Here is a 22,496-nt window from a genome sequence, read left to right as displayed (position 1 = left end):
AAAATAAGTTTGTATGTGAATATTTCTTCACCAGTCTAAAAATGAATTAAGAAGAAAGCATGTTTTTCGAAAAGGAAAAAGGAATGGACGCAAAAGTACACGGACCCTACCTATATTAAGCTTGAAATGTCCACTTTTAAACGAACAAATTCGAATCGAAAGCAAATGTCGTCTGATAATGTAATCCGTATGAAAGGTGCATTTCTCTCTAAAGGTGCATCCGCTTTACAGCGGAGATGGAGATATGTTTGCAGCCGACCGACATTGTTTGAACTCGTTACCTGTATAAAAGACACCTGTTCCCACTCTCAATCAAACAGACTCCAACCTCTCCACAATGGCTAAGACCAGAGAGCTGTGTAAGGACATCAGGGATAAAATTGTAGACCTGCACAAGGCTGGGATGGGCTACAGGACAATAGGCAAGCAGCTTGGTGAGAAGGCAACAACTGTTGGTGCAATTATTAGAAAATGGAAGAAGTTCAAGATGACGGTCAATCTCCCTCGGTCTGGGGCACCATGCAAGATCTCACCTCGTGGGGCATCAATGATCATGAGGATGGTGAGGGATCAGCCCAGAACTACACGGCAGGACCTGGTCAATGACCTGAAGAGAGCTGGGACCACAGTCTCAAAATAAACCATTAGTAACACACTACACCGTCATGGATTAAAATCCTGCAGCGCACGCAAGGTCCCCCTGCTCAAGCCAGCGCATGTCCAGGCCCGTCTGAAGTTTGCCAATGACCATCTGGATGATCCAGAGGAGGAATGGGAGAAGGTCATGTGGTCTGATGAGACAAAAATAGAGCTTTTTGGTCTAAACTCCACTCGCCGTGTTTCGAAGAAGAAGAAGAATGAGTACAACCCCAAGAACACCATCCCAACTGTGAAGCATGGAGGTGGAAACATCATTCGTTGGGAATGCTTTTCTGCAAAGGGGACAGGACGACTGCCCCGTATTGAGGGGAGGATGGATGGGGACATGTATCGCAAGATCTTGGCCAACAACCTCCTTCCTTCAGTAAGAGCATTGAAGATGGGTCGTGGCAGGGTCTTCCCACTGAAACACACAGCCAGGGCAACTAAGGAGTGGCTCCGAAAGAAGCATCTCAAGGTCCTGGAGTGGCCTAGCCAGTCTTTGGAGGGAGCTGAAAGTCCGTATTGCTCAGCGACAGCCCCGAAACCTGAAGAATCTGGAGAAGGTCTGTAAGGAGGAGTGGGCCAGAATCCCTGCTGCAGTGTGTGCAAACCTGGTCAAGAACTACAGGAAACGTATGATCTCTGTAATTGCAAACAAAGGTTTCTGTACCAAATATGAAGTTCTGCTTTTCTGATGCATCAAATACTTATGTCATGCAATAAAATGCAAATTAATTACTATTAAAATCATACAATGTGATTTTCTGGATTTTTGTTTTAGATTCTGTCACTCACAGTTGAAGAGTACCTATGATAAAAATGACAGACCTCTACATGCTTTGTAAGTGGGAAAACCTGTTAAATTGGCAGTGTATCAAATACTTGTTCTTCCCACTGTGTATAAACCCAAAGCTAATATATATATATATATATATATATATATATATATATATATATATATATATATATCATAACTTGATTTCTAATGCAAAGTTGTAAAGGGTCATTAACATTTTTTTTTTTTAACTCCACACATCACTTTTGGCCACTACTGTGTGTTTGGTATCAGTGTCACATTATTGCTGTGGACTGATGAGCTCATGTCATCACCGGTGCACTGATGCATTTTTACAGTCACCAAAAATGTTATTATTACTTTCATTTCTGCAGTTAAGAGTATTGATTTGTAGAGTGGGAGGAGCTAAAACATTTCTTAAAGGTCAGTAACAAAAAGAATACCTTGATGATCAAGCTTTTATCGTTTGATCAACTCATCATTTAATGCCAATATATTATTTGTTTGTTGGAAAGTATGTGTTCTCCTCCTCTCTGCTGCCATCTTTACTCTTAACTAGGTTAGGATCCCTCTCCAGCGCTCTTAAATAATTTAGGAGCTGAGACCTAGTCTTAAAACTTAGAAACCTTTATGATTCACACTTATTCTTAAGTTTAGGAATAAGAGTAGAATTATGTCATTCTTAGAATTTTGACACACTAAAGACTAAAATTTTACTCTTTATAGATTTGGCCCCTGATATAGATTTTTCCCAATAAAAATAGTCTGATAGACACAGTGAATTATTTCAGTTAACTTGTTAATAAAAATAAGTTAATTTTCATTACTTTTTTGGACAACATGTAACATATAACCATATAGCTAATGTAAGAGCCTAAAAGACCTTAAACCTTATTTCAGAAATAGATAGCAGCTGTAGAACAAGTAAGTCAATTTTATCTTCTCTCAGTGATGTGTTTTTCAGACTCCATATTATGAGAGGAATCACTTCTTTAAATATACATAGAAAAACCATCAATGAAACATTTTTTTAATTATTTTTAAAGAAATAGGCTAAAGAATAGGCTAGGCAAGTTTATATAGCACATTTCATACACTATGGCAGTTGAAAGTGCTTTACATAGAAAGGAATAACAAAATAAAAGCAAAGAAAATTAAACCAGATAATCAAAATGCTTTACATAGAAAGGAATTAAAATGTCACACTATGGCATATTGTAAAATTTCAAACACAAGTGTTTACTACTACTGGTTCATTAGCAATGCTGAATACAATGTTAAACCCCTTGATTTATTGTAAGCTAAATTAAACTTATTCATTACCTAAGTAAATCACAAGTTTTATTCATTTTTTTTCTCAACTTTTCACAATATGCAGAGAGTGATTCAATCCAACAAAGTTGTCAATATGTTCTCAATGCATCACCTCTAAACAGCAAGACTAATATGAATATGCGTCATATGATATATGAATGATATTTGTTAAACTATTGTTTCCATTGTTTCACAAATGCCTCATATGTACAATAAAAATAATTAAACCAGAAAGTAACAAAACACATCCCTTCATAAATTATAGTGTTTTATAGCAACACACTAGTTTTCTGAACTATTATTCTTGTACATCTGTATGAGATGACCATGCACTGCTTGAGCGATGACACTGACACAAGTATTTTCACATTGTTGCTTTACTGTTCAGTTCATCTTGTATACAGGTAACACTCAGTGTTTACTGCACATGTGCAACACAACAGAGGATCAATACGGGTGTCGGAAGAACAAAACATGCAACACTTAGAATACAATTCACAACCTTTTTAACCAGTTCCCCTTATCAAACTTCAATACTAATTTTAGATTAAATTACTGTATTAAAGGTTATTCCATCTTTTGCTTATTTACAAATTATGGAAGTGAACTTTTGCTCACTTAGACACCTTCGGGCAATTATTTTTCTTATGTTTCTGTAGACTAGATGATTGAGTGAAACTCTTCCCACATGAAGAGCACTGGTGCGGCTTCTCTCCAGTATGAATTCTCTCATGATCTTTCAGGTTTCCTGACCGAGCGAAACTCTTTCCACAGTGTGAGCACTTGTACTGTTTCTCTCCAGTGTGAACTCTCTGGTGTGATTTTAAGTTGCTGGATGAAGTCCAGCTCTTCCCACAGTCAAAGCACACATAAGGTTTCACACCAGTATGAACACGCTCATGCTCTTTTAAATGTTCCAGTTGTGAAAAACTCTTGCCACATACAAAACAAAAGTGAGGCTTCACACCAGTATGAACTTTAATGTGTTGTCTTAAGTTTGATACAAAAACAAATGTTTTATCACACTGATCACAGCTGAATGATCTCACTCCAGAGTGACGGTGCAGATGACTGTTGAGATGGCTTTTCTGAGTGAAACTCTTTCCACACTGAGAGCATGTGAACGGTTTTTCTCCAGTGTGAACTCTCATGTGCTCATTCAGGTATCTTTTGCAAGTGAATCTCTTTCCACACTGAGTGCATGTATAAGGCCTTTCTCCAGTGTGAATCATCATGTGTCTGTTCAGGGTTGATTTATATACAAACCTCTTTCCACACTCAGAGCAGGTGAAAGATCCTTCGACTCCAGATTTTCCAGCTTGTTTCTGTGTGAAATTCTCTTCCTTCTTTGAAACGACTGCATTTCCATCTTCATTTGTGAAATAAGGAGGTTTCGGGTCTAAAATAAACAAATTAAATTCCCATAATTCAATAAAAGGATACATGAGAAACAAATATAAATATCAAATTCTCATTTTTGCACAAATCCAGTTTACTACTGAGTCTACTAGTATCAAGTTTTAGATGTTATTTGTATATGTCAGTTTTCATCTTAATGTTCCTCATCAGTCATTAAAGAGAATGAAGGAAAACACCAACCTATTTGTTCCTCTGTATCTTCATCTTTTATTCTGCAGGGTTCTTCCTTAATCTCCATCTTTACAATAGTATGTCCGTAGTTTCTCCTGGAGTAATTCCTCCTGCTTGCTTCTTCTTCTCCTGTGGGAAGATGGGAATATTCCCCAGCATTTAAACTCTCATGAACGGCTGTGGGAGCTTCACTGACTGAAGGAGTGAATTGTGGTCGTTGTTGCTCATTTAGCAGATGATCATCACACTTACGATCACTCTCAATTATCCAGGTGCAAATGGTTATTTAGAAACAATTCCATGATTACAGTTTACACTTTGAGCTTAAAGGGATAGTTCACTTTGAAATTAAATTTTGGTATGTTTTAGATTGTTTAATTTGGACTTCTTTGTGCATGCTCTTTGAGGTGGTGACCATAGACCTGCATTATATGACTGACAGACAAGAATGGTTTGACCTAAAAATATAAAAATTGAACTACTGCGGAAACAAAGACACCTACATCTTGGATGCCCTTGAGGTAAGCTAAAATATACCAACATATAATTTCAAAGTGAACTATCCCTTTAATAATCAAGCCTCATTTTGACTTTGTCCCTCATGTTCCATGGTCCGTGTACTTTTGAGTCCATTATTTTTTCCTTTTTTAACCCGTAATTGAAAAACGAAAAATGAATGGTTGTTGTATTTTTAAAGCGCAAAGTTGATTATTAGGCTAACTATTATCTAACTACACCGATACGATCTAACTAGCTCTCTTCATTGCCGGACAAACCCTAACGGTCTCATGCAACACCAAGCGTCCCCATTTCTTTCCCGAGCGCGGAAAGCCAGTCACGTTCACCACTGTCGAGACCCCATTCTCTCACCTCTCCTCTCTTAAATGTCCTCCACTCCAGGTGAGATCAACTATCCCTGCCTTCAGTCAATACAACGAAAAAGTGCTGCAGAAAGGTTCAGATGAGCGGAACCAAAGCCAAATAAAAAGATAAATTCCCAGCATTCATCACAATACCATGAAATGTGCAAATCAAATCCAGAAATCAAATTTCAAATTTTTGTAAAACGGAAAAAAAGTTGTATGTCAATTATTTGATTTTCAATGAAATAAGCATTGTATATAAGGAAAATAAGTTTGCATGTGAATATTTCTTCACCAGTCTAAAAATGAATTAAGAAGAAAGCATGTTTTTCGAAAAGGAAAAAGGAATGGACGCAAAAGTACACAGACCCTACCTATATTAAGCTTGAAATGTCCACTTTTAAACGAACAAATTCGAATCGAAAGCAAATGTCGTCTGATAATGTAATCCGTATGAAAGGTGCATTTCTCTCTAAAGGTGCATCTGCTTTACAGCGGAGATGGAGATATGTTTGCAGCCGACCGACATTGTTTGAACTCGTTACCTGTATAAAAGACACCTGTTCCCACTCTCAATCAAACAGACTCCAACCTCTCCACAATGGCTAAGACCAGAGAGCTGTGTAAGGACATCAGGGATAAAATTGTAGACCTGCACAAGGCTGGGATGGGCTACAGGACAATAGGCAAGCAGCTTGGTGAGAAGGCAACAACTGTTGGTGCAATTATTAGAAAATGGAAGAAGTTCAAGATGACGGTCAATCTCCCTCGGTCTGGGGCACCATGCAAGATCTCACCTCGTGGGGCATCAATGATCATGAGGATGGTGAGGGATCAGCCCAGAACTACACGGCAGGACCTGGTCAATGACCTGAAGAGAGCTGGGACCACAGTCTCAAAATAAACCATTAGTAACACACTACGCCGTCATGGATTAAAATCCTGCAGCGCATGCAAGGTCCCCCTGCTCAAGCCAGCGCATGTCCAGGCCCGTCTGAAGTTTGCCAATGACCATCTGGATGATCCAGAGGAGGAATAGGAGAAGGTCATGTGGTCTGATGAGACAAAAATAGAGCTTTTTGGTCTAAACTCCACTCGCCGTGTTTCGAGGAAGAAGAAGTATGAGTACAACCCCAAGAACACCATCCCAACCGTGAAGCATGGAGGTGGAAACATCATTCTTTGGGGATGCTTTTCTGCAAAGGGGACAGGACGACTGCCCCGTATTGAGGGGAGGATGGATGGGGACATGTATCGCAAGATCTTGGCCAACAACCTCCTTCCTTCAGTAAGAGCATTGAAGATGGGTCGTGGCTGGGTCTTCCCACAGAAACACACAGCCAGGGCAACTAAGGAGTGGCTCCGAAAGAAGCATCTCAAGGTCCTGGAGTGGCCTAGCCAGTCTTTGGAGGGAGCTGAAAGTCTGTATTGCTCAGCGACAGCCCCGAAACCTGAAGGATCTGGAGAAGGTCTGTAAGGAGGAGTGGGCCAAAATCCCTGCTGCAGTGTGTGCAAACCTGGTCAAGAACTACAGGAAACGTATGATCTCTGTAATTGCAAACAAAGGTTTCTGTACCAAATATGAAGTTCTGCTTTTCTGATGCATCAAATACTTATGTCATGCAATAAAATGCAAATTAATTACTATTAAAATCATACAATGTGATTTTCTGGATTTTTGTTTTAGATTCCGTCACTCACAGTTGAAGAGTTCCTATGATTAAAATGACAGACCTCTACATGCTTTGTAAGTGGGAAAACCTGTTAAATTGGCAGTGTATCAAATACTTGTTCTTCCCACTGTGTATAAACCCAAAGCTAATATATATATATATATATATCATAACTTGATTTCTAATGCAAAGTTGTATAGGGTCATTAACATTTATTTTTTTTAACTCCACACATCACTTTTGGCCACTACTGTGTGTTTGGTATCAGTGTCACATTATTGCTGTGGACTGATGAGCTCATGTCATCACCGGTGCACTGATGCATTTTTACAGTCACCAAAAATGTTATTATTACTTTCATTTCTGCAGTTAAGAGTATTGATTTGTTGAGTGGGAGGAGCTAAAACATTTCTTAAAGGTCAGTAACAAAAAGAATACCTTGATGATCAAGCTTTTATCGTTTGATCAACTCATCATTTAACGCCAATATATTATTTGTTTGTTGGAAAGTGTGTGTTCTCCTCCTCTCTGCTGCCATCTTTACTCTTAACTAGGTTAGGATCCCTCTCCAGCGCTCTTAAATAATTTAGGAGCTGAGACCTAGTCTTAAAACTTAGAAACCTTTATGATTCACACTTATTCTTAAGTTTAGAATAAGAGTAGAATTATGTCATTCTTAGAATTTTGACACACTAAAGACAAAAATTTTACTCTTTATAGATTTGGCCCCTGATATAGATTTTTCCCTATAAAAATAGTCTGATAGACACAGTGAATTATTTCAGTTAACTTGTTAATAAAAATAAGTTAATTTTCATTACTTTTTTGGACAACATGTAACATATAACCATATAGCTAATGTAAGAGCCTAAAAGACCTTAAACCTTATTTCAGAAATAGATAGCAGCTGTAGAACAAGTAAGTCAATTTTATCTTCTCTCAGTGATGTGTTTTTCAGACTCCATATTATGAGAGGAATCACTTCTTTAAATATACATAGAAAAACCATCAATGAATTTGTTTTTTTATTATTTTTAAAGAAATAGGCTAAAGAATAGGCTAGGCAAGTTTATATAGCACATTTCATACACTATGGCAGTTGAAAGTGCTTTACATAGAAAGGAATAACAAAATAAAAGCAAGGAAAATTAAAACAGATAATCAAAATGCTTTACATAGAAAGGAATTAAAATGTCACACTATGGCATATTGTAAAATTTCAAACACAACAAGTGTTTACTACTACTGGTTCATTAGCAATGCTGAATACAATGTTAAACCCCTTGATTTATTGTAAGCTAAATTAAACTTATTCATTACCTAAGTAAATCATAAGTTTTATTCATTTTTTTTCTCAACTTTTCACAATATGCAGAGAGTGATTCAATCCAACAAAGTTGTCAATATGTTCTCAATGCATCACCTCTAAACAGCGAGACTAATATGAATATGCGTCATATGATATATGAATGATATTTGTTAAACTATTGTTTCCATTGTTTCACAAATGCCTCATATGTACAATAAAAATAATTAAACCAGAAAGTAACAAAACACATCCCTTCATAAATTATAGTGTTTTATGGCGACACACTAGTTTTCTGAACTATTATTCTTGTACATCTGTATGAGATGACCATGCACTGCTTGAGCGATGACACTGACACAAGTATTTTCACATTTTTGCTTTACTGTTCAGTTCATCTTGTATACAGGTAACACTCAGTGTTTACTGCACATGTGCAACACAACAGAGGAGCAATACTGGTGTCGGAAGAACAAAACATGCAACACTTAGAATACAATTCACAACCATTTTAACCAGTTCCCCTTATCAAACTTCAATACTAATTTTAGATTAAATTACTGTATTAAAGGTTATTCCATCTTTTGCTTATTTACAAATTATGGAAGTGAACTTTTGCTCACTTAGACACCTTCGGGCAATTATTTTTCTTATGTTTCTGTAGACTAGATGATTGAGTGAAACTCTTCCCACATGAAGAGCACTGGTGCGGCTTCTCTCCAGTATGAATTCTCTCATGATCTTTCAGGTTTCCTGACCGAGCGAAACTCTTTCCACAGTGTGAGCACTTGTACTGTTTCTCTCCAGTGTGAACTCTCTGGTGTGATTTTAAGTTGCTGGATGAAGTCCAGCTCTTCCCACAGCCAGAGCACACATAAGGTTTCACACCAGTATGAACACGCTCATGCTCTTTTAAATGTTCCAGTTGTGAAAAACTCTTGCCACATACAGAACAAAAGTGAGGCTTCACACCAGTATGAACTTTAATGTGCTGTCTTAAGTTTGATACAAAAACAAATGTTTTATCACACTGATCACAGCTGAATGATCTCACTCCAGAGTGACGGTGCAGATGACTGTTGAGATTGCTTTTCTGAGTGAAACTCTTTCCACACTGAGAGCATGTGAACGGTTTTTCTCCAGTGTGAACTCTCATGTGCTCATTCAGGTATCTTTTGCAAGTGAAACTCTTTCCACACTGAGTGCATGTATAAGGCCTTTCTCCAGTGTGAATCATCATGTGTCTGTTCAGGGTTGATTTATATACAAACCTCTTTCCACACTCAGAGCAGGTGAAAGATCCTTCCACTCCAGATTTTCCAGCTTGTTTCTGTGTGAAATTCTCTTCCTTCTTTGAAACGACTGCATTTCCATCTTCATTTGTGAAATAAGGAGGTTTCGGGTCTAAAATAAACAAATTAAATTCCCATAATTCAATAAAAGGAGACATGAGAAACAAAAATAAATATCAAATTCTCATTTTTGCACAAATCCAGTTTACTACTGAGTCTACTAGTATCAAGTTTTAGATGTTATTTGCATATGTCAGTTTTCATCTTAATGTTCCTCATCAGTCATTAAAGAGAATGAAGGAAAACACCAACCTATTTGTTCCTCTGTATCTTCATCTTTTATTCTGCAGGGTTCTTCCTTAATCTCCATCTTTACAATAGTATGTCAGTAGTTTCTCCTGGAGTAATTCCTCCTGCTTGCTTCTTCTTCTCCTGTGGGAAGATGGGAATATTCCCCAGCATTTAAACTCTCATGAACGGCTGTGGGAGCTTCACTGACTGAAGGAGTGAATTGTGGTCATTGTTGCTCATTTAGCAGATGATCATCACACTTACGATCACTCTCAATTATCCAGGTGCAAATGGTCATTTAGAAACAATTCCATGATTACAGTTTACACTTTGAGCTTAAAGGGATAGTTCACTTTGAAATTAAATTTTGGTATGTTTTAGCTTACCTCAAGGGCATCCAAGATGTAGGTGTCTTTGTTTCCGCAGTAGTTTCAATTTTGATATTTTTAGGTCAAACCGTTCTTGTCTGTCAGTCATATAATGCAGGTCTATGGTCACCACCTCAAAGAGCATGCACAGAGAAATCCAAATTAAACAATTCCCCATCGTAAGTATCTCACATCATAAGTAAAGACACGAAACGAGCGGTTTGTGTGAGAAAACGAACAGTATTTATATTGTTTTTACCTCTTGTACCTTTCCGGCGCTTGCGCAGACTAAGCAAGAACGCGCGCACGCCCTCAGATCACTTGGACGTGGTTGTGTACAAGAGGTAAAAACGATATAAATACTGTTCGTTTTCTCACACAAACCGCTCGTTTTGTGTCTTAGGCCATCAATGTGTACTTACGATGGGGAATTGTTTAATTTGGACTTCTTTGTGCATGCTCTTTGAGGTGGTGACCATAGACCTGCATTATATGACTGACAGACAAGAACGGTTTGACCTAAAAATATAAAAATTGAAACTACTGCGGAAACAAAGACACCTACATCTTGGATGCCCTTGAGGTAAGCTAAAATATACCAACATATAATTTCAAAGTGAACTATCCCTTTAATAATCAAGCCTCATTTTGACTTTGTCCCTCATGTTCCATGGTCCGTGTACTTTTGAGTCCATTATTTTTTCCTTTTTTAACCCGTAATTGAAAAACGAAAAATTAATGGTGGTTGTTGTATTTTTAAAGTGCAAAGTTGATTATTAGGCTTACTATTATCTAACTACACCGATACGATCTAACTAGCTCTCTTCGTTGACGGACAAACCCTAACGGTCTCATGCAACACCAAGCGTCCCCATTTCTTTCCCGAGTGCGGAAAGCCAGTCACGTTCACCACTGTCGAGACCCCATTCTCTCACCTCTCCTCTCTTAAATGTCCTCCACTCCAGGTGAGATCAACTATCCCTGCCTTCAGTCAATACAACGAAAAAGTGCTGCAGAAAGGTTCAGATGGGCAGAACCAAAGCCAAATAAAAAGATAAATTCCCAGCATTCATCACAATACCATGAAATGTGCAAATCAAATCCAGAAATCAAATTTCAAATTTTTGTAAAACGGAAAAAAAGTTGTATGTCAATTATTTGATTTTCAATTAAATAAGCATTGTATATAAGGAAAATAAGTTTGTATGTGAATATTTCTTCACCAGTCTAAAAATGAATTAAGAAGAAAGCATGTTTTTCGAAAAGGAAAAAGGAATGGACGCAAAAGTACACAGACCCTACCTACAGTGGGTACGGAAAGTATTCAGACCCCCTGAAATTTTTCACTCTTTGTTATATTGCAGCCATTTGCTAAAATCATTTAAGTTAATTTTTTTCTCATTATTGTACACACAGCACCCCATATTGACAGAAAAACACAGAATTGTTTAAATTTTTGCACATTTATTAAAAAAGAAAAACTGAAATATCACATGGTCCTAAGTATTCAGACCTTTTGCTGTGACACTCATATATTTAACTCAGGTGCTGTCCATTTCTTCTGATCATCCTTGAGATGGTTCTACACCTTCATTTGAGTCCAGCTGTGTTTGATTATACTGATTGGACTTGATTAGGAAAGCCACACACCTGTCTATATAAAACCTTACAGCTCACAGTGCATGTCAGAGCAAATGAGAATCATGAGGTCAAAGGAACTGCCTGAAGAGCTCAGAGACAGAATTGTGGCAAGGCACAGATCTGGCCAAGGTTACAAAAAAAAATTCTGCTGCACTTAAGGTTCCTAAGAGCACAGTGGCCTCCATAATCCTTAAATGGAAGACGTTTGGGACGACCAGAACCCTTCCTAGAGCTGGCCGTCCGGCCAAACTGAGCTATCGGGGGAGAAGAGCCTTGGTGAGAGAGGTAAAGAAGAACCCAAAGATCACTGTGGCTGACCTCCAGAGATGCAGTCGGGAGATGGGAGAAAGTTGTAGTAAGTCAACCATCACTGCAGCCATCCACCAGTCTGGGCTTTATGGCAGAGTGACCAGACGGAAGCCTCTCCTCAGTGCAAGACACATGAAAGCACACCTGAAGGACTCCAAGATGGTGAGAAATAAGATTCTCTGGTCTGATGAGACCAAGATAGAACTTTTTGGCCTTAATTCTAAGAGGTATGTGTGGAGAAAACCAGGCACTGCTCATCACCTGTCCAATACAGTCTCAACAGTGAAGCATGGTGGTGGCAGCATCATGCTGTGGGGGTGTTTTTCAGCTGCAGGGACAGGACGACTGGTTGCAATCGAGGGAAAGATGAATGCGGCCAAGTACAGGGATATCCTGGACGAAAACCTTCTCCAGAGTGCTCTGGACCTCAGACTGGGCCGAAGGTTCACCTTCCAACAAGACAATGACCCTAAGCACACAGCTAAAATAACGAAGGAGTGGCTTCACAACAACTCCGTGACTGTTCTTGAATGGCCCAGCCAGAACCCTGACTTAAACCCAATTGAGCATCTCTGGAGAGACCTGAAAATGGCTGTCCACCAACGTTTACCATCCAACCTGACAGAACTGGAGAGGATCTGCAAGGAGGAATGGCAGAGGATACCCAAATCCAGGTGTGAAAAACTTGTTGCATCTTTCCCAAAAAGACTCATGGCTGTATTAGATCAAAAGGGTGCTTCTACTAAATACTGAGCAAAGGGTCTGAATACTTAGGACCATGTGATATTTTAGTTTTTCTTTTTTAATAAATGTGCAAAAATGTCAACAATTCTGTGTTTTTCTGTCAATATGGGGTGCTGTGTGTACAATAATGAGGGAAAAAAATGAACTTAAATGATTTTAGCAAATGGCTGCAATATAACAAAGAGTGAAAAATTTAAGGGGGTCTGAATACTTTCCGTACCCACTGTATTTTAAGCTTGAAATGTCCACTTTTAAACGAACAAATTCTAATCGAAAAGCAAATGTCGTCTGATAATGTAATCCGTATGAAAGGTGCATTTCTCTCTAAAGGCGCATCTGCTTTACAGCGGAGATGGAGATATGTTTGCAACTGACCGACACTGTTTGAACTCGTTACCTGTATAAAAGACACCTGTTCCCAATCTCAATAAACAGACTCCAACCTCTCCACAATGGCCAAGACCAGAGAGCTGTGTAAGGACATCAGGGATAAAATTGTAGACCTGCACAAGGCTGGGATGGGCTACAGGACAATAGGCAAGCAGCTTGGTGAGAAGGCAACAACTGTTGGTGCAATTATTAGAAAATGGAAGAAGTTCAAGATGACGGTCAATCTCCCTCGGTCTGGGGCACCATGCAAGATCTCACCTCGTGGGGCATCAATGATCATGAGGAAGGTGAGGGATCAGCCCAGAACTACACGGCAGGACCTGGTCAATGACCTGAAGAGAGCTAGGACCACAGTCTCAAAGAAAACCATTAGTAACACACTACGCCGTCATGGATTAAAATCCTGCATCGCACGCAAGGTCCCCCTGCTCAAGCCAGCGCATGTCCAGGCCCGTCTGAAGTTTGCCAATGACAATCTGGATGATCCAGAGGAGGAATTGGAGAAGGTCATGTGGTCTGATGAGACAAAAATAGAGCTTTTTGGTCTAAACTCCACTCGCCGTGTTTGGAGGAAGAAGAAGGATGAGTACAACCCCAAGAACACCATCCCAACCGTGAAGCATGGAGGTGGAAACATCATTCTTTGGGGATGCTTTTCTGCAAAGGGGACAGGACGACTGCACCGTATTGAGGGGAGGATGGATGGGGCCATTTATCTCGAGATCTTGACCAACAACCTCCTTCCCTCAGTAAGAGCATTGAAGATGGGTCGTGGCTGGGTCTTCCAGCATGACAACGACCCGAAACACACAGTCAGGGCAACTAAGGAGTGGCTCCATAAGAAGCATCTCAAGGTCCTGGAGTGGCCTAGCCAGTCTCCAGACCTGAACCCAATAGAAAATCTTTGGAGGGAGCTGAAAGTCCGTATTGCCCAGCGACAGCCCCGAAACCTGAAGGATCTGGAGAAGGTCTGTAAGGAGGAGTGGGCCAAAATCCCTGCTGCAGTGTGTGCAAACCTGGTCAAGAACTACAGGAAACGTATGATCTCTGTAATTGCAAACAAAGGTTTCTGTACCAAATATTAAGTTCTGCTTTTCTGATGTATTAAATACTTATGTCATGCAATAAAATGCAAATTAATTACTATTAAAATCATACAATGTGATTTTCGGGATTTTTGTTTTAGATTCCGTCACTCACAGTTGAAGAGTACCTATGATAAAAATGACAGACTTCTACATGCTTTGTAAGTGGGAAAACCTGCTAAATCGGCAGTGTATCAAATACTTGTTCTCCCCACTGTATAAACCCAAAGCTAAAATATTTCATATATATATATATATATATATCATAACTTGATTGCTAAAGCAAAGTTGTATAGGGTCATAAAAAATCTAATAAAAAAAACCCTCCACACATCACTTTTGGCCACTACTGTGTGTTTGGCATTAGTGTCACTTATGCTGTGGACTGATGAGCTCATGTCATCACCGGTGCACTGATGCATTTTTACAGTCACCAAAAATGTTTCTGCAGTTAAGAGTATTGATTTGTAGAGTGGGAGGAGCTAAAACATTTCTTAAAGGTCAGTAACAAAAAGAATACCTTGATTAAGCTTTTATCGTTTGATCTACTCATCATTTAACTCCAATATATTATTTGTTTGTTGGAAAGTGTGTGTTCTCCTCCTCTCTGCTGCCATCTTTACTCTTAACTAGGTTAGGATCCCTCTCCAGCACTCTTAAATAATTTAGGAGCTGAGACCTGGGCCCGTATACCTAAAGATTCTGAGAATCCTCTCAGAGAGCTCCTAACTTAACCTAAAAATTCCTTGCCAGGAGTTTTAGCTTAGAAGTGATTCCAGAACATTTTCAGTGAACTCTGAGCAAGGAATGGATGGAAAATCCTATCTTAGTGAGGAGGAGTGGTTGACCCCGTTGATAGGTATGAGTCATCATTTCAAAAGCCGTGATTGGTTGATCCTACAAGTTTGATGAAAATGAACTTTTGGTGATAATGAGCAAAGGATGTACCCTCAAATCAATAAACATAATTATACACTCAAATCTTATGCAGACTGTAATTGTAAATAATATTTCACATTCAAGAAAATATCTGGAAAATGAATAGTAAGCTGTAGGGGTTATAGCCTAACATTAGAATCTAAAATATGTGAAAACTTAAGCTCATTACACCCTGTTCAAATAATGATTCATGTCTTATTTGCTCATATTAATAGGTTAGGTTGTGACAAAGCTGTCAGTGTTTGGGTGATGACTCTGCTGACGGAGGATTGGGACAGACCCAAGTCATCACTGCTGCATTGTTGCATTTTCCCTGTTGCCAAATACCTCAGGGTTGTGATTACTTTCTTCTCCGGTGTAATAGCGTTGTGGCGTCGAGTTGGTGAAGTAATTGCATCTCTAAGGAGATCCACCACAAACACGATTCCTGCACGATCCAATCTGTAGCGTCTCAATAATTCCCTGTCATCCAGTGTTTGCAGGACATCTCTCCTGCCTCCTCTGTTGGCCATTTTGTGCAGCTGCTTAGGGGAACTCCTAAGCCACTAAAAGTCCTCTTCCCTGCTCTTAGCAGATCTCGCCTTAGGAGCCCTTTTAAGCGCTAGGAATCTTGAGGAATAGCTTTTATACTAACGTGTCACTTTTAGGGGAAATTCTAAGAAAACGTCATGACTCTGAGAATTTTCTTAGAATTTGGCCGCTAGGAGCCACTTTTTGCACAAAAATTCTTTAGGGATACGGGACCAGATCTGCTAAGAGCAGGGAAGAGGACTTTTAGTGGCTTAGGAGTTCCCCTAAGCAGCTGCACAAAACCTTTTTTTCTCCATTTTCTGTGTTTGTAGGATATTTGTTAACAAGCCTTCATAAATAGACCAGCCAGCAATCACAGACATTGATAAAAGCTGAGCCGTGTTACCCTCGTTAAGACCACACTGAGTTGTAACGTTGCAATTTCTACTTCATTAAGGACAGCCCCTTGAGATAGGCCATCTTGTTTTCAATGGGGTTCATATGGGAGTGAAAGTACAAAATATGCCAGCTAGGATATTAATATGAGCAAATAAGACATGAGTCATTATTTGAACAGGGTGTAATGAGCTTAAGTTTTCACATATTTTAGATTCTAATGTTTGGCTATAACCCCTACAGCTTACTATTCATTTTCCAGATATTTTCTTGAATGTGAAATATTATTTACAATTACAGTCTGCATAAGATTTGAGTGTATAATTATTGTTATTGATTTGAGGGTACATCCTTTGCTCATTATCACCAAAAGTTCATTTTCATCAAAGTTGTAGGATCAACCAATCACGGCTTTTGAAATGATGACTCATACCTAGCAACGGGGTCAACCACTCCTCCTCACTAAGATAGGATTTTCCATCCATTCCTTGCTCAGAGTTCACTGAAAATGTTCTGGAATCACTTCTAAGCTAAAACTCCTGGCAAGGAATTTTTAGGTTAAGTTAGGAGCTCTCTGAGAGGATTCTCAGAATCTTTAGGGATACGGGCCCTGGTCTTAACACTTAGAAACCTTTATGATTCACACTTATTCTTAAGTTTAGGAATAAGAGTAGAATTATGTCATTCTTAGAATTTTGACACACTAAAGACTAAAATTTTACTCTGAGCGGCTTTATTCATTCGGCCCCTGATATAGATTTCTCCCAATAAAAATAGTCTGATAAACACAGTGAATTAATTCAGTTAACTTGTTAATTAAAATAAGTTAATTTAAAAGCAAGGAAAATTAAACCAGATAATCAAAATGCTTTACATTGAAAGGAATTAAAATGTCACACTATGGCATATTGTAAAATTTCAAACACAAGTGTTTACTACTACTGGTTCATTAGCAATGCTGAATACAATGTTAAACCCCTTGATTTATTGTAAACTAAATTAAACTTATTCATTACCTAAGTAAATCACAAGTTTTATTCATTTTTTTCTCAACTTTTCACAATATGCAGAGAGTGATTCAATCCAACAAAGTTGTCAATATGTTCTCAATGCATCACCTCTAAACAGCGAGACTAATATGCATATGCGTGATATGATATATGAATGATATTTGATAAACTATTGTTTCCATTGTTTCACAAATGCCTCATATGTACAATAAAAATTATTAAACCAGAAAGTAACAAAACACATCCCTTCATAAATTATAGTGTTTTATGGCGACACACTAGTTTTCTGAACTATTATTCTTGTACATCTGTATGAGATGACCATGCACTGCTTGAGCGATGACACTGACACAAGGATTTTCACATTGTTGCTTTACTGTTCAGTTCATCTTGTATACAGGTAACACTCAGTGTTTACTGCACATGTGCAACACAACAGAGGATCAATACGGGTGTCGGAAGAACAAAACATGCAACACTTAGAATACAATTCACAACCATTTTAACCAGTTCCCCTTATCAAACAATCAAACTTCAATACTAATTACTGTATTAAATGTAATTCCATCTTTTGCTTATTTACAAGTTATGGAAGTGAACTTTGCTCACTTGGACAACTTCGGGCAACGTTTTTTCTCATGTTTCTGCAGACTAGATGATTGGGTGAAACTCTTCCCACATGAAGAGCACTGGTGCGGCTTCTCTCCAGTATGAACTCTCTCATGATCTTTCAGGTGTCCTGACCGAGCGAAACTCTTTCCACAGTGTGAACACTTGTACGGTTTCTCTCCAGTATGAACTCTCTGGTGTTTTATTAAGTTGCTGGATATATTAAAGCTCTTTCCGCAGTCAAAGCACATATAAGGTCTCACACCAGTATGAAGACGCTCATGCACTTTTAAACTTTGCATATGTGAAAAACTCTTTCCACAAAAAGAACAAAAGTGAGGCTTCACAGCAGCATGAGTTGTAAAGTGTCTTCTAAAGCTTGATTCAAAAACAAATGTTTTATCACACTGATCACAGCTGAATGATCTCACTCCAGAGTGAGAGCGCAGATGATTATCAAGAGAGCTTTTGTAACGGTAACTCTTTCCACACTGAGTGCATGTATAAGGCCTTTCTCCAGTGTGAATTCTCATGTGTCTCTTAAGGCCTGATTTACATACGAAACTCGTTCCACACTCAGAGCAGGTTAAAGATCCTTTGACTCCAGATTTTCCAGCTTGTTTCTGTGTGAAAATCTCTTCAGTCTTTGAAACGACTGCATTTCCATCTTCATTTGTGAAATAATTAGGTTTTTGAAACTGATGCTGTTTGTCTTCATTCACTTCCATCGAGTCTAAAAAAAATAATAAAAAAAATCCATAATTCAATAAAAGGATGAATGAGAAACAAAAATAAATAGCAAATTCTCAATTTTGCACAAATCCAGTTTACTACTGAGTCTACTAGTATCTAGTTTTAGATATATTGTCATATGTCAGTTTTCATCTTAATGTTCCTCATCAGTCATTAAAGAGAATGAAGGAAAACACCAACCTATTTGTTCCTCTGTATCTTCATCTTTTATTCTGCAGGGTTCTTCCTTAATCTCCATCTTTACAATAGTATGTCAGTAGTTTCTCCTGGAGTAATTCCTCCTGCTTGCTTCTTCTTCTCCTGTGGGAAGATGGGAATATTCCCCAGCATTTAAACTCTCATGAACGGCTGTGGGAGCTTCACTGACTGAAGGAGTGAATTGTGGTCGTTGTTGCTCATTTAGCAGATGATCATCACACTTACGATCACTCTCAATTATCCAGGTGCAAATGGTCATTTAGAACCAATTCCATGAATACAATTTACACTTTGGTCTTAATAATCAAGCCTCATTTTGAGTTTGTCCCTCATGTTCCATGGTCCGTGTACTTTTGCGTCCATTCTTTTTTCCTTTTTTAAACCATAATTAAAAAACGAAAAATTAACGGTTGTTGTATTTTTAAAGTGCAAAGTTGAACACAAAAATTTGAACACCAATATTTGAATTTGAATATATTTCAATTTTATCAATTAAAAAAAAATAAAAAAAATATTAACCTATTTTCAGATTTTTGTTAATGAATTTTTGCCCCTTTATTAAACATTAAAAATATTCACAAATTAATATATATATTAATTTTTTTTTTTTTGATTTTACTGGTTTTCTAAGGCCAAATTAGAATCTGGAAATTATATATTTCCCGCAGTGCTGAATAAGAGCCATGTCTCTGGAACCATAGAGAGAGGTGATTTATAGACTAATGATAATAAATGTGTCTGAAAAATAACGAGGCATTTTAATTGTTTATTAATAAACTAGTGTTTTCTAAATCAGTGTCGGCTGCAAACATATCTCCATCTCCGCTGTAAAGCGGATGCACCTTTAGAGAGAAATGCACCTTTCATACGGATTACATTATCAGACGACATTTGCTTTCGATTCGAATTTGTTCGTTTAAAAGTGGACATTTCAAGCTTAATATAGGTAGGGTCCGTGTACTTTTGCGTCCATTCCTTTTTCCTTTTCGAAAAACATGCTTTCTTCTTAATTCATTTTTAGACTGGTGAAGAAATATTCACATACAAACTTATTTTCCTTATATACAATGCTTATTTCATTGAAAATCAAATAATTGACATACAACTTTTTTTCCGTTTTACAAAAATTTGAAATTTGATTTCTGGATTTGATTTGCACATTTCATGGTATTGTGATGAATGCTGGGAATTTATCTTTTTATTTGGCTTTGGTTCCGCTCATCTGAACCTTTCTGCAGCACTTTTTCGTTGTATTGACTGAAGGCAGGGATAGTTGATCTCACCTGGAGTGGAGGACATTTAAGAGAGGAGAGGTGAGAGAATGGGGTCTCGACAGTGGTGAACGTGACTGGCTTTCCGCGCTCGGGAAAGAAATGGGGACGCTTGGTGGGAAGAGAGCTAGCTATAGATAGATAGTATCAGTGTAGTTAGATAATAGTGGGACTGGGTGTGTAGCGCTGGCCACATGTTCCAGGAGCGGCTTTAAGAGCTGTGATTCCCAAAGAAAAGTGCTGCGCAAAGAGGACTAATGGCTCGTTTCCACTGAGCGGTGCGCAATTATTTCCGTTTCCACTGTCAAAAGTTGTGAATGGTACCAAAATGCCGAACCGTACCTTCCCACTTTTTCAGTACCCTTCCGTTGGGGTACCTAGCACAGTGGTACGGTACTAAAAGGTGGAGCTAGACTCACTGCAGAACGTTGATTGGTTGACAGAGTATCTTGCGCGTGCTACAAGGGACAGCATAAGCGCCATTTTTTTAATATACAGTTGAAATATAATACTACTGTTATTGTGTCACGAAATGTAGTTTTTCAGGCGAGAATGTAGTTGTTTAAAGCTCAAATCTGTTTATTTATAGAGATTTATGAAAATTTGATCCAGGTTGTGAGATCCAGGCGATCACCGGGCGCTCGGCGCTCATGTACTCTGATGTCTCCGTAGTGATTAAACATGAGATATAATTCGTCTTGTGTATATCTAACGGGCGATATTTGGTCTCGTAAATCTATAATTTGTTTCCTGCCCAATCGTTTTGACTGAGGGCTAAGTGAAGTTTCATAACTTTATATATATATATAAGCTATTAACTTTACCGTTGTAAGTGTAACCGTGCTGTGCTAGCACTGTGCTAGGTTCGGAAGGAGCTAAGTGATATAAACTGTACCCATAAAAGGAAGTATCAGGCCAGGGAAGTTGTAACCAGTAACGTTTACTCACAATACTTTGCAAATAACAGTTAAACACAATTACATAACATACATGAAAAATAAAAAAGTAAATGAGTCTTTGTTTTTTTTCCTTTTTGTGGTCATTAAAGTCTGTGTTTGTGATCACTTTCTGTATTAGTCAATCCACTGTCAATAGTTCTCTGTTAAAGTGTGTGTCACCAGTTCTGTGACAGTTTAAGAGGAAAGTTGGCACTTTTGGATGAAGAGTGTGTACCAGCTCAGGCGACTGATACTTTCCTACCACCAAGGGAAATGTTCGATGAGTTGGTCTGCATCTCTTTGGATCACACTGGGAGGCTCGTCATCGATAAGGGATCTTCCAAGTAGTTCTCACTCTGTCCATAAGACCTGACCTTTTTTTTTTTTTTTTTTTTTTTTACAAACAGAAACTTTAAAATGAGGTTCTATATATCTATACGTTGTACAACAATCATACTAAAGCATAACAACCATGTAACATTAAGCATCACATGCTGCATAATACTAAATGATCACATGTTCAGGCCTATTTATCACACTTCAGTTCAAACTTCAAATCTCAGTTCAATATCTACAGATATATCTACAGTAACCAGCATATAACTTGTACAACCTTATACTTATTCAATAACAGCTGATAATAAATCAAAAGAAATTACATCAAGCTACTCTTATCCCTGTATTAGCAAAACTGTAGGCAGTACAGGATCTACATAAGTTGCAGCACATAACTGTAGTTGCAATGCTAATACTCTAATTAGAGTACCCTTATCATAACAAAATGTTTTATCTACCCACAGCAGAATTTAAACATTAAAGTTTAACATTTTCACACACCACATTAAAATAAAATCATCATAGAAACCATATAGTATTTATTTTTATAACCTTTCCTTAAATAGCAATGCTGTGTAATTCACTCAGCTACTCCTTAAAACAAAGCAAATGAACATAAAAACAGCTGTGTTCAGGTAACTTAAATATCAGCTTACTATTTCAGTTGCTAATTAAAATTAAAACTTTGTATCACTGTCAGCAATCAATTGGCAATAGTAACATCATGCAGTTCACTAGCTTACCGAGACAAATAGAAGCAGAAAACAGGATTTTTCCCAAACTCCCGGCTGCTTCTTCTTCTTCTTCTTCTTCTTCTTCTTCTTCTTCTTCTTCTTCTTCTTCTTCTTCTTCTTCTTCTTCTAATGGAGTTTTATGGTGGTTGGCAAACCAACTTTCGGTGCATTACCGCCACCAACTGGACTGGAGTGTGAAGCACTATTAATCGCTTAGAAATGAACAATTTAAACAATAGTGTGTAAGAGATCAAAAAAAAATAAAACACACCCATTACTTTAAATTCTCCAATATACTCCTATTGCTTTAAAATATTTTCCTCCTTATTCTGTCTGCTGTGTTGGTTCTTTAGCTTCTTCCTCTTCTTCTCCTTCTTCAGTGAATTTTATTGGCAGCTTGCAATCTTTGTGCATTATCGCCACCTACTGTATTGGAGTGTGGACCAGAATTGACCAATTTCACACAAATAAAATAATAATAATAATAATAATAATATA

General features: G+C 38.1%; 1 protein-coding gene and 3 long non-coding RNA genes across 5 annotated transcripts in view; 1 reads left to right on the top strand and 3 right to left on the bottom strand.

Moving 5' to 3' along the window:
- The window catches only part of LOC309478232, a 156,937-nt gene that overhangs the window by 23,749 nt on the left and 110,692 nt on the right, over positions 1–22,496 (bottom strand). The window lies entirely within an intron of this gene.
- LOC309478109 (uncharacterized protein) overlaps positions 1–22,496 on the top strand; it is a 127,241-nt gene that overhangs the window by 41,164 nt on the left and 63,581 nt on the right. The window lies entirely within an intron of this gene.
- The window catches only part of LOC309478228, an 80,318-nt gene continuing 75,232 nt past the window's right edge, over positions 17,411–22,496 (bottom strand). Inside the window, exons 2-3 of the long non-coding RNA XR_014198881.1 lie at positions 18,702–18,821; positions 17,411–18,501 (exon numbers count right to left, since the gene is read on the bottom strand). This is a non-coding gene — a long non-coding RNA (uncharacterized lncRNA). The remainder of the gene's footprint in view (positions 18,502–18,701; positions 18,822–22,496) is intronic.
- On the bottom strand, positions 20,915–22,258 carry LOC309478220. The gene is made up of 2 exons (XR_014198872.1): positions 22,008–22,258; positions 20,915–21,302 (listed from the first exon to the last, which is right to left on the bottom strand). It is a non-coding gene; the product is annotated as an uncharacterized lncRNA (long non-coding RNA).

This window comes from Leuciscus leuciscus, assembly GCF_965113295.1.
Source record: "Leuciscus leuciscus genome assembly, chromosome: 16".
Taxonomy (NCBI): Eukaryota; Metazoa; Chordata; class Actinopteri; order Cypriniformes; family Leuciscidae; genus Leuciscus; species Leuciscus leuciscus.
The sequence above is the reverse complement of the archived record's forward strand: the minus strand, read 5'-3'. Positions and strand labels throughout refer to the sequence as shown.